The 14,737-nt window shown below is 41.2% G+C and overlaps 1 protein-coding gene across 2 annotated transcripts in view; it reads left to right on the forward strand.

Moving 5' to 3' along the window:
* The window catches only part of LOC137169059 (protein eva-1 homolog A), a 76,252-nt gene that overhangs the window by 43,954 nt on the left and 17,561 nt on the right, over positions 1-14,737 (forward strand). The window contains exon 1 of one of the 2 annotated variants that reach the window (XM_067572019.1): positions 2,704-3,313. The exons of the other annotated variant lie outside the window; for it this stretch is intronic. The gene's annotated coding sequence lies outside the window, so the exon portion shown is untranslated. Of the gene's footprint in view, positions 1-2,703; positions 3,314-14,737 lie in introns of those variants that run through there. 2 annotated transcript variants of the gene reach the window in all.

The following is a 14,737-nucleotide window of genomic DNA, read 5'->3' on the forward strand; positions in this document are numbered from 1 at the left end:
GCATTTCTATTTCATGCTGCTTTATACTTCTAATCCACTACAATTCAGACAGAAATATTGTACAACAGCCATAGTTATTCATTACTTCATAGATTTAGATTTTACATCCGAAATATATAACAAGCTTCTAAAATATGATGCATTGTTATACATTAAACTACCCACAGACTATAAAACAGTTAAAATTATAGCTCCACCTTCAAAAAGTACAACATTAAAAGCCAATAATTTACAGTAGTATATACTATAACTGAGGGGCCATTTTTCTGCATTATAAGTACTTAAACTTTTGGTACTTTAAGCACATTTTGCAAATAATGCTTAACATTCAGTTCAGTATAGGACTCTTACTTGTAACAGAGTGTTTTCATATTATAGTACTGCTGCTTTTAAATAAAATATTTAAATACTTCCTCCACCACTGGTGAGCACTAAGTTTGCTCATAAATGTATTTATTTTTTTCAGTATTGATATCCAATGAGGTAGGTATGTCCTATAGTATTAGTATTAACATTAACAGTATTGGATCTAGAAGTAGATTACTTTAAAGTAAAAGTAATTAATTAGTAGATGAAGTAGTTAAATTTCATTAAATTTGCATCATTTTTATCCCAGAGTGGATGCGTAACAGTATTAGGTGTAGTCGTATGTATTGATTATGTGATTTTCCGTCTAAATACCTGGACTCTGTGACTCCACAGGTCTTGTTAGCAGCTGTCTCTATGGGAATGGTTAGAAGGAGGGCCTCACTGATGATCATTTTGGGGTCTGTCGCTCTACTGCCGCTAGTCAAAGCCACTTATATCCCTGTAACTGTTCCAGCCCCCAACATAGGAAGCACTTTCCAGAGCGGAGGAATGTTCTGCATTTGGCTTTGGGCTGTTTGTCTGCTTTACAAATGTAGGATAATAGGAGCACACAGTCAAGTTTAACATTCATACAGTCACGTTTGCACAAAAATGCATTTACGCACATGTGCAAACGTACTTACATGCATAAGAACGAGCACAAATAGATTATACAATACAGTACATGCACAAACAGAATGCACAAATGCTGTACACACAAACACACAAACATCTCCCCCCCGTCCTGTGGTTTTTGCTTGGCCTGTTTTCCCAAATGAGCAACTGCTTCTTTGTTGGGGTGGAAACTGCAAAATAAGCAAAGCTCTGGACGAGAACTCGCTGCCAACTTTGTCAGCTTAACAAAGTCGTAAACTGTATACACTACTGTTTTCGTGTCACTCTGCGCTCACGGCGAAAAAACTACTCTCTCCGCTCGTTTTTGTGATCCATCGTCCTTGTTTTCGTTTGTATGTTGAGTGTGTTGAATCGGTGGGTGGGGGGAGGTTGGAGGGGGCAGACTAATGCTTTCCAGTCTGTGGCTGGTTTCAGTTTTCCTCCTGCGGTGGATGAGGACAGAGAGAAAAAGAGAGAGGGGAGAATTAGTGTGTGTGTGTGTGAGTGTCGAGGGGCAGTCTGGGGGTGGGATTCATGGGGAGAAATTCCCAGGGCATCTTAAGCTGCATAGTTCTGCAAAGATACATGTTCCTGGAAATCTATGCAGAGAAGGGTGTTATGGGTAATCGTAGGTCACAGAGGAACTGATGTGCTCCTGTTCCAAATCTGACATGACATGACGAACAACAACATTGGTCAATGGTGAAGTTTTCACATAAAAAAGATCACATTTTGGTCATTTAAATACATTTTTCATTGTTTGAAGATGAATATATTGTAAATCTCAACAACTCATTGTGCAGCCTGCGTTATTTTTTTTTTCCCACACGCAATCTGCGAAGACTGACTCTGCCTCTGATTGGCTCTGACCATGATATTCTTACCCTAACCCAGCTCATCTCACTCCTTATGCCAAAACTTAACCAACCTAACCGATCAGAGGCAGAGTAGGTCAGATGGGAAAAACAATAAGGTGTGCAGCCCTGCGCATCCAACAAGCTGATTGGTTGATCAAACTTTCTGTTGGGAGGTGGGTTTAAAACAGAAGAAAACCATTTTTATTGTAGTATTGATATATACACGCTCTCTCATTCAAGTGTTTCTAAACTTTTGACTGTTACTTTACACAATTCGAGCTGCAACGATTTGTTGATTAATCAATTAGTCAATCAACTTTGCAAATGCTGATATGATTAAACGATGATGAAAGTAATCGTCAGTTGCAGCTCTAATCACAAGATAGTGGACTGTGTGGTAAATCAATTGAGAAACTGTTAAAATAACTGAATAAAAGCTTTTTTTAAATAGATAAATACCTAATAAATAAAGGTACTCTATCACATTTAATGCAAAAATTATGTAGAAATCCAATATTATCAGAAAGAAGTTCTGCTCATTGATTTGCCCACAATGCCGTAAATTAACCAGAGATATTAAAGGGACAATTACCACAAAAATGATCTCTGTATATCTGTAACTTTATATTGTCCGACCCTGCTATGCACAGCCTGGAGCTACATGTTCCAGCTCTTCAACACAACATTCCCAGATTTCCAATCAGAGCTGAATGAAATTCCCAGGTCATTTCCTGGAGTTGCACACCGACTTCTCTCTCTCTCTCTCTCTCTCTCTCTCTCTCACTCGTAGCCCCCTCCTCCTCCACTCTTGGTTGCTCCTTTCCTCCCCTTTCCACCTCTCTTTGACTGCTTACTCACACAGCAGTGGGCTGTGTAGGTGAACACTTCATGTCCCGCTTCTGTCTGCCTCTCTCTCTCTCCCTCTCTCTCTCTCTCTGACTCTCTCTCTCTCTCCCTCTCTCTCTCTCACACACACACTCTCGCTCCCTCCCTCACCACCTCATTCTCTCTCTCACTCGCTCCTGCTGTCACATTCCTGTTGTCTAAAGCCGGGTTTAACTTTCTCTCTCTCTGAGAATAGGAAGGAAGAGAAAATTAAAAGGAGAAGCATTAGAAAAGCTTTTCTTCACTAGTTCTTCTCTCCGGATGAGAAGAAGAAAAGAAGAGGAAACTCTCTTCATACTACATTTGGCTTAAAAAGGGGAAGTCACCATAAAGGAGTATACCCTCTTAAAGGGGCTATTTTTTTTCCTCCCTCCCTCCTTCTTTCTTTTCCTTTTTTGGGCCCTGCTCTCTCATTCTGGTCGGACCCACGGTGGACTTTTCACGTGAGCTCTTGTTTTTACGGCGAAGCTAGTCCCCAGCTCTCCTGGCGAGACAGAGAGGAGGAGCAGGGAGAGTGTTTGACAAGACAGACACCCGCACACAAACACACGCTCAGAGAGAAAGTCACTGCTTGGACCCCGGAGGATTTTCCATTCAGCAATGTGTGTGTAAGTGTCACTTCGTCTTCTGTCTGAACACGCATTTAAATCTCTCTGCTTTCTCCTGTTGCTTGTTTCTGTCATGAAGTCATGAGACGTTTGTGTTATTTGAGAAACGGGACCGTCCTCCTTGTTTTCCATCTCATAAGTTTTGAGCTTTAGATGTTTAAGAGTCATTTTGTACATCTGTTATGAGACTGTTTTTACCCTTTGCTTGTTGTGAAGTTTAAATACCTCACTTTGCATCGCCTTCTGGGATGTTAGTACCGTTTTAGCTCTTGCTGTTAAAGATGTGCGTACACAAGTGGATAAATTGGTGTGGGAGTGTGTGCTAATTATTTGAAAGTCGGTGTGTGTGTGTGTCTTGGGGTTTCTGTGAAACATGAGGTAACAAGTGTTCATGAGCTAAGAGGGAGATTTGCCAGGTGGATTGACAGGATTAGACACTAACAGGGAACTGTGGGTCTCACGTGTGGACAGATGAGGTAAACGTAGGAACAACTGCATGAGATCACTTAGATACAGACAACGGCACACACACACACACACACACACACACACACACATGCACACTACTAAACCGATACCTGACAACGCCCCAGTCAGTATTAGTACTTTCATTTAGAACAGGGAAACCCATTTTTCAGTGTTACTTTCTAATGAGGCTCTGTTGGCAGGAGTTTGACTCCACTATAATTAACCACCAGGGTGCATAATACAGTAAAGGCAATAGGGCCAGTGAATCCTTAACACACTCCAAATATTAGTTCTGACTCAGAGCAGACGGCAGGGTTGAACACACTGAAAAGATATCCCTTAACACAAAAACTCCTCACCACCTTTATCTTTGAAATTTAAATTTTTTTTTTTTATTTCATATTTCTAGTTTACTTGATTGGTCTGAGACTAATGCTTATGATTTGATCAAAAAATGTACAGCATATCATAATAAGTTGTCATATTTATCTCTACTTTTGCTAGTTTTGGTAGTTAAAGCTACAGTATGTAAGTTTTCATCTTATATTTGTTTGTTGTGATATGCTCCAAAGTAAATCTTACTGTGTAGAGATGTTGTCAAAGGCTTCTATGACCTAGGCTCGTTGAACAGGCTGGCAATAGTAAGAGATATATTCCCCTCTCAAGTTTTTAAGTGATCCTTGCCCTTCTAACCAATCAGAGAAGGCCGAAGTCAGGGGTGGGAGCTTACGGCTGTCAATCAAAACATGAGTGCACTTCTGCCTACTACGCCTACTACTCTTCTTGTACAGAGGCTCCAAGCTAGTGTTAGCTGCTGGAAGACGTCGGTATGGCTTACTCACATGCTAGCAAGCTCCCGATACCTCCATTAATCAAATAAAGAGTTTGTCATGCTGAGTTCACACTATGTGATTTTATCCGTGATTTTCCACTCTGCAACAGTTTTTGGAGATCGCCAACAAAAGATCGGAGACAAATTGGCACTGGATCGCTATGTGTGAACTGTTCAAAGATCTGAGAGCTCACCGATGCGTCGCAGATGCCTGAAAGATATCAAGCAGGCTAAATATCTGCTCGTGTCGGGAGCCAACCAAAGAGCAACAGCCAATGAGAGCGCAAGACACGTAGTGATGACAGCAGAGCAAACTCCTCTGCTGTCATCAGCATACTTCTCACATGTGTTTCATCTGATGCTTAACTCAAAACATTGTTAGTGTTTAATCCACATTTGCAATTGCAGCAACATCTCCTGCAATTCAACTTGTTTTTTTTCCCGGAGAAGGCTGCCTTGAGCTCAACACAACCGCAGGTTTAACTCCCAGCGGTGCACGCACACCACCCGAAACACACGTCACCCCTCGTAAACGGAACCGGGAAACCCCTTACAGCCCCTTACACTGGACAATGATGCAGTCAGATCCTGAGCTGCAAAATGACAAAATTGTTTCGATGGCTTCCAAATGGTTGCGTGTGTGTTTTCCTGTCCGTTGTGAACATGTGTATACAGTAGTCTGCCTCTTTCCGAGACTGTAAGCGTGTGAGCCTGTTTGTGTGTGCATGCATCCACACCTACCTCTCCCCGTCAGCCAGGTTCCCCTCTAATTGACGCGTAGCCATTCCCCTGTAGCGCCAGTTTGCAGTGCCGGCCCGGTCCCTCCCAAACCACAAGGGACTCTTTGTTTGTAATTTATGAATTAGTGTGTGGTTTGGGTTACGAGAAGAGAGAGGGCAGGCCAGAGGCTCGGCGGCACAGGAACAGGAACAGGAATTTGGTGCACATTTCGATGAGCTGGATGTTAACTGAGTTTTATTTATTATTCCGGAGTAGTTCACTGGACGTCCTCTGGAGATGTAGGGAGAGATTGACATGACAGTAGAAATGATTAATTGGCTGTCTTTCTCTTGCTTTTCCTTCTCGTCTTCTTGCCTCTTTCCCTTTATTTTTCTTTCTCTCTCTCTCTCTCTCTCTTTTGCACCCTTTTCCCCCACACACAGAGATGTGAATTCATGTTTGACAATGCTGTGATAATCTGTGTAAATCTGTGTCCGGCCATCAGATACGGCTGACTGCTCAGCTATAAAAACAGAAAACAGAAAGTGCAGAAAGCCAGACCTTCTCTTTCTCTTTCCCTGTATAGCTCTATAGCTTCTTTTTTTTCTTTGCTTACCTCCCCTCCTGCATGGAGTGTTCTTTTCCATCATCTATTCGCTTCCTTGTGCCCTTTTTTCATCAAGTGGTTTTATTTACTTTGTCTATTCTGAATGGAACCTGGCACTGTACTGAGCTTTGGCCTGGTTCTCTCACAGGATAGCAAAGCCCTCCTTCCTTTCCGACCCCCACCCCCCATTTTTCTCTGCCCCTGATTTGATTTTTATCCTTTTCTTCTCTGTTCTCTATTTTTGAAACTCAGCATGCATTCCTAATGGCTTCAACTCTCTTAGAGGTGTGTTTTCTTTTTTTCTCCCTTCCTTCCTACTGCCTTTCCTTCCTTCCTTCCCTCCTTCTTTCCAGTCTTTTTCTAAAAAAAAAAACAACAAACTCTAAAATAAATATAATTTTGAAGTGTACGGGGGAAGGCGAAGGGTCTCCTGATAGCCAAAGCAGATGTGGTCCCCCCAAAAAACTTCCTGGCATTCTTCAGCACCAACAGGCAGCTGCTTGCGGGGGTTGCTGCGGCTCTCCTGTCCCCCATATCCCACCCTATACTTACCCCCCGCCACCATCTCAGTAATACCTATACATCCTCATACCATTATCTGTATGGCCCTGGCCCCTGCTCCCCCCCCCAATCTTGGTCCCAGGCATCAGCCGTGACTATGCCCCTATATTGTTACACCAGATCTACTCCCCTATCACAGCTTCCGGGGACCCCCAGTTTCAGTTATACATTACATTTACATTCATTCTGCTCCCCTATTCCACCCACACCACAATTTTCTGTTCCTAAGCTGATGTTGCAGACAAATATTTGTGTTCAAATCTTGATAGTTCTGCTTTCAAAAGGCAGAGAGCCCTTCAGTTTAAAGTTTGTCTACAAGAACTTTTCCTTTCCTCTTGGGCCAATTTTTTATGCTCCGTAGACAGTTTTCTCTCCTGGAGGAGCAATGTATTTTTCATTCTTCTAATGTCTATGTTATTGCCCGAACCAGTACTGGATGGGGGATTTGAAGAGCCTCATAGCTGTGGGTAGTCATTTATCTCCCAGTGAGATTGTGGGGGTAAGTCCTCTGGATCCTGCTAGATTTAAAAGGTCAGCAAGGGTGGAGAGGGGAAAAAACGTCTGTGGGTTGCACACATGGGAGGATGCACAGAAATTAACACCTGAGGAACCAAAAAACATATGCAATGTAAAGATACATACTGTAAGTGATGCAATAGGGAAACAAACAGGAAAAACATTTATTGCAGAGTTGTTTATTCCCATTAATACATTTCTTACATTGTCTGGATTTTAAAGTCCCTCTCCACTTAAAAATGTGTTTTGCTTCTTGTTCCTTCACTTGGATGTTTGAGCTTCACTGTGCAGACTGATGTATGTGCGGAGTTTGACACTAGAAGTCTGTTTTCACATTCATCTGCTGAAAGTGGAAAGTTTCTCTGTTCCACAGAAAATCTGAAGTACGTACGAGCAGGATTTTGTGACATCACAACTAGGTTGGAAGCCAATTATAGGCCAAACTGGAATTTACAGAAGTGTGATGTTGAAACTGGAACCTCTAGTGCACATACTATGCACTGGTAATGGACTTTTCAGTGGAGTAAGCAGCATCTTGTATATAATAGTTACATTATGAACAATATTTGCATATTCATAGTTATTGAACAATATATTTGAACTTTTTTGTGTAAAAAACACAAATTACTATTCAAAGCATGGTCTTTTTTACATGCTTTATACATCTCTGGAGGGGATATGTTTCTTAATTAGTCTTGTTTGATGTTGCACTGGTAAGAATAACTTTGCAATGATGCCAAGCATATAAAGTAGATTAATATTAGATTTATGTGTGTGTCCTTATTATGCTTGGGTCTGCTAGAGAACTTTGTGAATGGCTTCATTCAGCCGGGTTTCTGCCTTATTAGTTGCCCTTTAGCAAGCTGTGCTCACCCAGGAAAATTAATTATCTCTCCAAGGCACCCTGGTCATAGGGTGAAGGACGCTGCACCTCTGACTGCGTGTGTGTCTGTTTTCTCGGATGTGTTGCCTTAGAAGAACCTTCACAGTAGTCCAGTTCATTAAACCAGAGCATTGCACCATAAGGAGAGCAGAAAAAGACCAGTGTTGAGGTGAATACCAACTATGTGTATTCATGTTGTGTTTTGCTAAAGGTGTGTATGTTTGCTCTCTTGCCTGCCTGGCCAGGTTTGTGTGTACCTGACGTGGATCATCTGCTAATAAGTGTATGTTTTCACCTGCGCCGAATAAAAGATGGATGGTCTTTGGGAATTATACTGAAAGTCAGACAGTTGGAAAGCCAATGATGGCATATACTTTTCTTTGACAGCTAATGCAGTCCGTCATGCCAGTGCATGTTAATGTTGGATTTTGGGTTTGGGAGTTATGTCAGAGGGTAACACCAGTAATGTCACTACTCTGCTCATGGTGACTGGCATGGAGAAGCATGTGGTGTGTTTTTACAGCCCAGAAACATGTGCTGCATGGGCACAACAAGGCAGAGAAACTTGATTCAGAGGAGGATTTTGATGGATTGTCGGGAAAAAGAGACTCAGAGAGGGAGAGACATTTATACTGTAACATACATTTTCAAGTAGATGATGATTAAAATATAGTTTGAATGTATAAACTGTCATTGGTTTTATTTTTACAAACAGGCCAACTTACAATACTTTTTATGACCTAATTGAAGGGAGCGACCACACACAAAAATAGAGACAAAGACAGACAGTGAGAGGAGGAGAGACAGAGCACTCCTTTCAGATCAACAAAGTTTTTATGTTTTGGCTTGGCTGACTCCTTATTAGAAGTCTGGAGACTTTGAAAAAGCCTAAACACTCCTCAACAATCCACAGAGACTTCTAATAAAGGTTGAAATGTTATGCAACAGGATTACAGGGTGCAAATTTAATGAAGAGTCAAAGTCTCAATGAAGAGAGGAGGTTAATTTTATCTAAACATGTGTTTTAAGTCGAGCCACATCTAGCAGGTTTCAGTATACAGTAAACATGTGTTTTGGGTTGTGTTGCCTTAGTAATTTTATCACGGCTGTATTTCAGGTTTTAGAAATTAGCAGACACGCTTAATGATGTCTACAGATTTTTACAGCCCAGGGTTTTTGAATGAAGCATTAAATGACTCGCTACAGATGTTAGGCAGGTTTTCAGCTGTCTGCCGGTTGAAGAAACATCTGCTGTGATGTAAAGTTTTGCAAGTAATATCTTATAAAACATTATGCTTTTAGGGTTGAATTTTTACCCATTGCTGTCTCAACTTTAAAACATGTAGGAAATATTTTTTATCTACTGTATGCAGTCACAGAAATTGGCCTGGCACAAACAAATAGCTACTGGTGTTGGAAAACAGATCAGAGTTTCAAGGTAGTGTTCTACTGATGCAGGATATTGGCTGGAAGTATACTCTGAAGTATACTTGATGTAGGTGAAAGCCATGGTTACATATAACTGAGTACTATTATATCATATGATAATATTTGACTTGTCAGTCTGTATGTCTGTACTGAAAAAGGAAAGATCCCATCTCTTAAATCTTAAATAAAAGTCTTTCACACATTTTTCTTGTAACAATTGATTCAATAAGATATCTGGTCTATATGGGAATGTTAAGATAATCATGCATTGGTACATATTAAAATCAAACATTTCTGTGCGTAATTGATCATCAGGCCTCAGATTAAACCCCTGCGCTCTATGTTCAAACACCAAGTGTAGTAGCAGCTTGACATTAGCAAAATTAATCAGTTACACCCCGAATCTTTTCGAGTCCCTGACTGAAAACTTTTAGATACTGTCTGGACATCAGATGATCTGACATGGTCCTGGCATGAGAGCCTCACCACGTTAAAGATCTGAGGTTGGAGATTTGGAAAACAAAGGACCCATAGCTCAAGTAAACACATGACGTATTGCGACCTCAAACAAATAGGGTCAGTCCACTTATCAATGTGTTCTCTGTGGAGGGCAGCTTTACTCAAGACAATATTGATCTCTGATTGCTGTTTTCAGGGTCAGAGGTTATCTGTCATCAGCAGCTGATGGGCCAGTCCTGTGTACCAAATAGAGGTCGTGAGGTTGTTTTGGAGGAAGTAAACTTCACAAGTCATTTGTTGAATGTGCCTTGTAGTCTGTAGTCAGTTCACTGTACTGACCAAGTTAATCATTGAGATCTGGGAACGAAAAACGATCTGCTGCTAGCATGATTCTATAGGAATGGCAATGTTGGTCTATTGGTCTGATGGTCTGACGGTCCACTGCTCAGGTCCAGACAAATATATCTCTGCTACTAGATGGATTTTCACGAAATTTTGTTCAGATATTTATGCTCCACAGAGGATGTATCCTAATGACCTTGCTGATCGCTTGACTTTTTCTGCAGGGCTACTATGAGCTTTAAATCTGTGGTTTTTAGTGACATGTCTTAACAACTATGGGATGGATTGCAATACAGTTTGGTACACACATTTATGTTCCCCTCAGGATGAATTGTAATAACTTTAGTGATCTCTTAAAGGACCAGTGTGTAGGACTTAGTGGCATCTAGCGGTTAGGTTGCAGACTGTAACAAACTGAGTACCCCTCCCGCTTCCTCTCCCCTTCCAACTATGTAGGAGAACCTACGGTGGCCGCAAAACTTGTGAAAAACGGAAAAAGCCCTCTCTAGAGCCAATATTTGGTTTGTTTGTTCTGGGCTACTGTAGAAACATGGAGGTGCAACATGGCGGACCTGAAGAGGACCTGCTCCCTATGTAGATATAAAGGGCTCGTTCTAAGGTAATGAAAAACTAATGATTCTTATTTTCGGGTGATTATACCCCAATTAAAACATACTTATGTATATTATATTCCATTTCTGCCAATAGATCCCCCTCAATCCTACACACTGGTCCTTTAAATTATCATCAATCCACCAATACTTAGACCAAGTACCTGCAAAACTGATGACATTCCCATCAACCTCAGCTGTACTTTGTGTTTAGTGCTAAATAGCAAATGTTAACATGCTAACCTGCTAAACTAAGATGTTGAACATGGTAAACATTGTACCAGCCAAACATCAGCATATTAGCATTGTCATTAGCATGCTGACGGGAGCATCTACTGTAGGTCAAAGCACTGCTGTTCTAAGTACAGCCTCTCAGAGCTGTTTGCAAGACTGTATAGACTCTTAGTCTTAACAAATACCCAGATAGCAAAACTGATTTGGAAGAGAAAACACAGACAAGCAGTAACATCCACCAAAGTTTATAGACCAACTCTCTGATTCAACTTTGACCTACCCTAAGTGCACAGGGGGATTATTACCACCCTTACAGTTGAACTTGCTTTCAGTTTTACTACCAAAAAAGGACGTTTTCATAATCTGGCTAAACTGTTAAAGTGTATAATGCCTGTCCAATTGTCATTCTTGCCCTGTCTGACATTTTTTTGCAAAACCTCCAGGTTCCAACATAGCAATTATCCTGATGAGCACAGTACAATGTTATTATAACCAATAGAAATGGTGGCCAGTTTGATGGCCTAGGGGTTAGTTGTCTTGAGTTCATGTCTGGTCCTTTGTTGCATATAATTTCCCATCTTTTTCTGATATATTTTCCTGTCACCTCTCTACTGTCGACTAACTAATAAAAGGCCTACACTGCCTCGCCTCATATACATATATACTGTAAATCTAGCACTTATATTTGTGGTGATGATGTTAAATGTAGCACTTGATCGCAACATTATTCCCTGAAGGCTCGAAATATATTCTCACCCATCGGGATGTGTCCTACAGTATGTCCTAAATAGCCTGCAGGCTGTGAGTCCCAGCCTATCCAGTACAGTAGAGCCATGCTGGGCTGTTATTTAAAAATCTCCCAGAGAACTGCATCACTCTGATCTTGAGCCAGAGCCCACTGATCTAGCCTCCAAACACCACCACGGCCTCACTCTTCCTTTTCCTTCCAGCTGAGGATGAAGAGATGATGGAGGGAGAAAAAGAGGGATGAAGAGAGAGAAGGAAGGAGGGAGGGAAGCACTCTTTCTAGCCTTCTTTGGCATTTGGCTTTTTTCTTCTTTTTTCCCAGCAGGCCATCTGTTTCCTGTCTGCAACTTGACACCAGTGCCCAATTGGGTACTGCTACTCTTGAGGTGTGAGTGTGTGAGTGTGTGTATTGTGGGTTTATGATTCCCTGCTATACTAATTCATCTGGTCATTTATGTTGGTACAAACTAGCCCATGTGCTCTCATGTGATACGAGTGTGATATAGTAGACATGCTTCACCCAATGTGTGTGGGAACCTCTAAGTCGTGTATCATTGATTCATATTGAGTGTGCTCAGTAACTGATGTGATGTGGTAATGCATTATTGTCTGTCTCAGCTGTCCTGAGTCATGCAAATACACTCTTTTACTCTTTTTCCACACTTGTTTACATGGAAATAAGTCTCTATATTCTCTGTACAGCATGGTAATAGTGACCATTATGTCAATCTGACCAGTGTTAGGTCTTGTGTAGACTTGAGGGGGGCAGTCTCTGTTTGGATCTTGGCTTTTCTCCACCAATAACAGTAATAGAGCTGGCTGGATGAGCCTGGATAATCCCCACTCTCCTCTTTCACTTGTCCAGTATGACAGTGAAGAAAAGAAGTGAAAGTCTATTGAATATTCAGCTTCACTGTCAATTCTGTTTTAGTGGTAAATTGGCACCTTAGGCAGCTTGTTTGATACATCATTGCAAAGCAAAACAAATGCAAACAGATAAAACTATACTGTCTATCAACCAAAAGTTGCCACTGCTCTCCACCTCCCTTACTTTTTCTGTCTTTCACTTTTCCACTTTTCCCCTGTCTAACCCTGTCCGATTGGGGATTTTCCACCCCTAGGCCCACACTGAAAAGCTGGACATCTCTCTCTGTCGGTGTGTTTGTTTTTAATCGACGTGCATAATGACGTCTGTCAGCTAAAGCGAAGCCAGACCTCCAAGTTGTGTTTGTTTAGTGAAGCCAGTTTGGATACAGGCCTCCCTCCGTAGGTCTGGTTATAGCCTTAGCCAAACCAGACAGATTTTAGGATGCTATGTTCATGCAATCCAAAAGTTTTGGTAGCTTGCTGATGCAAGCAAACACTCATTAGGGTTCTGTTGCTGTCAGTGCCAGAGTTACTGTAGAGCAGAGGTGGATACTGTGAAACACAGTGAAGAACCAAACCAGAAGACAGGAGGAGAAGAATTTTATCTCAAGTTGATTGACTTGCTTCTTTTTTTAACATATATATAGAAGTAGCATTTTGTTCTGTATAAAACATGCATATAGAAGGATATAGCTTAGCCCTTTTAGTCAAAGCCAAAGAACAATGCAGCTGTGACAGCATTGAAAAGCTGCAGAACACTAAATGCATTTGCCAAGATGTGTTGATTACGGATGAATGCAGTACATTTATCAACAGTTTTACGGCAAGGATAAAAATTCAGACAGAGAGAGAAACGGTAGACATGCCAGAATAAGGGTCGCTGTAAGCAAACTGATTTCTTGCATGATAAAAGTACAAAGACTTGAAAGAATTTTAAAGACCTGCAGACCGCCTTTAGAAATGTTACAGGCAACCATATGTGCTGTTTTTGAACATGAGATTGCTGCTCTTTACTTTACTTAATAAAATGTCTGTCTTAGTACAGTGTTGATGTGATAGTTGCCCGATAAAGGTCAACGCTGACTAATTCATGGGTGGTCCTTACCCCATTTAGTCTTCAATCTTAGCTCCTCGCATGTCCTGCTTGAACCATATTACAATAGAGTGTATTTATTTAAACGTAGGAAATGTTTTAGTGAAACTATAGTGGCTGTCAGTAAGCCATTATTGCTTATCTTTCATTTTTCTAATAGTCATTTGTACTCCTCTTTCTATATTTACCTATGATCTATTGACATAATAGATGCAATTATTTTCGGATTATTTGGTGTAAGGCTGATCTGTCTGCATCTCTGTCACGGAAAGCCCTCATTTTCCTCCTCTCTGCTTTTCTTTCCATCCCTCCCTCCCAACCATATATCCTGTCTTCTTCTGTCTGAGGCCTGAATCTATGTGCTGGAAAGGTGTGCTGCGTAATGTGTTTGAGTTAAAGTGTCAAGTGTTGACCCGTGTGTCAGCGTATGCTTGTGAGAGTCTGTCTTACATCAAATCTGCACCAAACTCCCCCTCCCACCACCACCATCACCACCACCACCACCACAGCAATGCAATGTGAAAGAGACACAACCATCGCAGCTCAAATTGCATTTTCTAACTGTAAGCCACATTTGGCCCGCTCTCACAGTGGTTCTACAGCAGTTTGATACCGGAAAGATTTACAGCACAGCTGGAATGAAAATACTGCAGGCTGGGCTGGGGATTGTGAAGACGGATCTTCTCAGCTGCGACAAGGGGTTGATTCCTGTTTGGTAGAGAGTTATTTTTTTTACTGTTTTCAAGGTTGCAGTGATAAAGAAGAAGGGTAAACTCCCCCGTCTCTCCTATAGCCTGACTGTATTTTTGCTTTTCCATTTATCTGCCTCTCAGTCTCTTATGGATGTATTGCACATTTTCTTTTTCAGAATAACCAGAGCTATTTCAAAATTAAGAAACTTTTGATGTGAATAGTTGTGTTCGAAGGTTTTAATCCAACTAATCAGTGAATTCTGTGAGGTTTTGGGTGAATTTGACAGCAACTGCGGACCTCATGACCATTACATAACATAGGTGAAGATAAACCATTACTCAAAATAAGTTTTACTCCAGTCAA

This window comes from Thunnus thynnus, chromosome 18 (assembly GCF_963924715.1).
Source record: "Thunnus thynnus chromosome 18, fThuThy2.1, whole genome shotgun sequence".
In the NCBI taxonomy this organism is placed as follows: domain Eukaryota; kingdom Metazoa; phylum Chordata; class Actinopteri; order Scombriformes; family Scombridae; genus Thunnus; species Thunnus thynnus.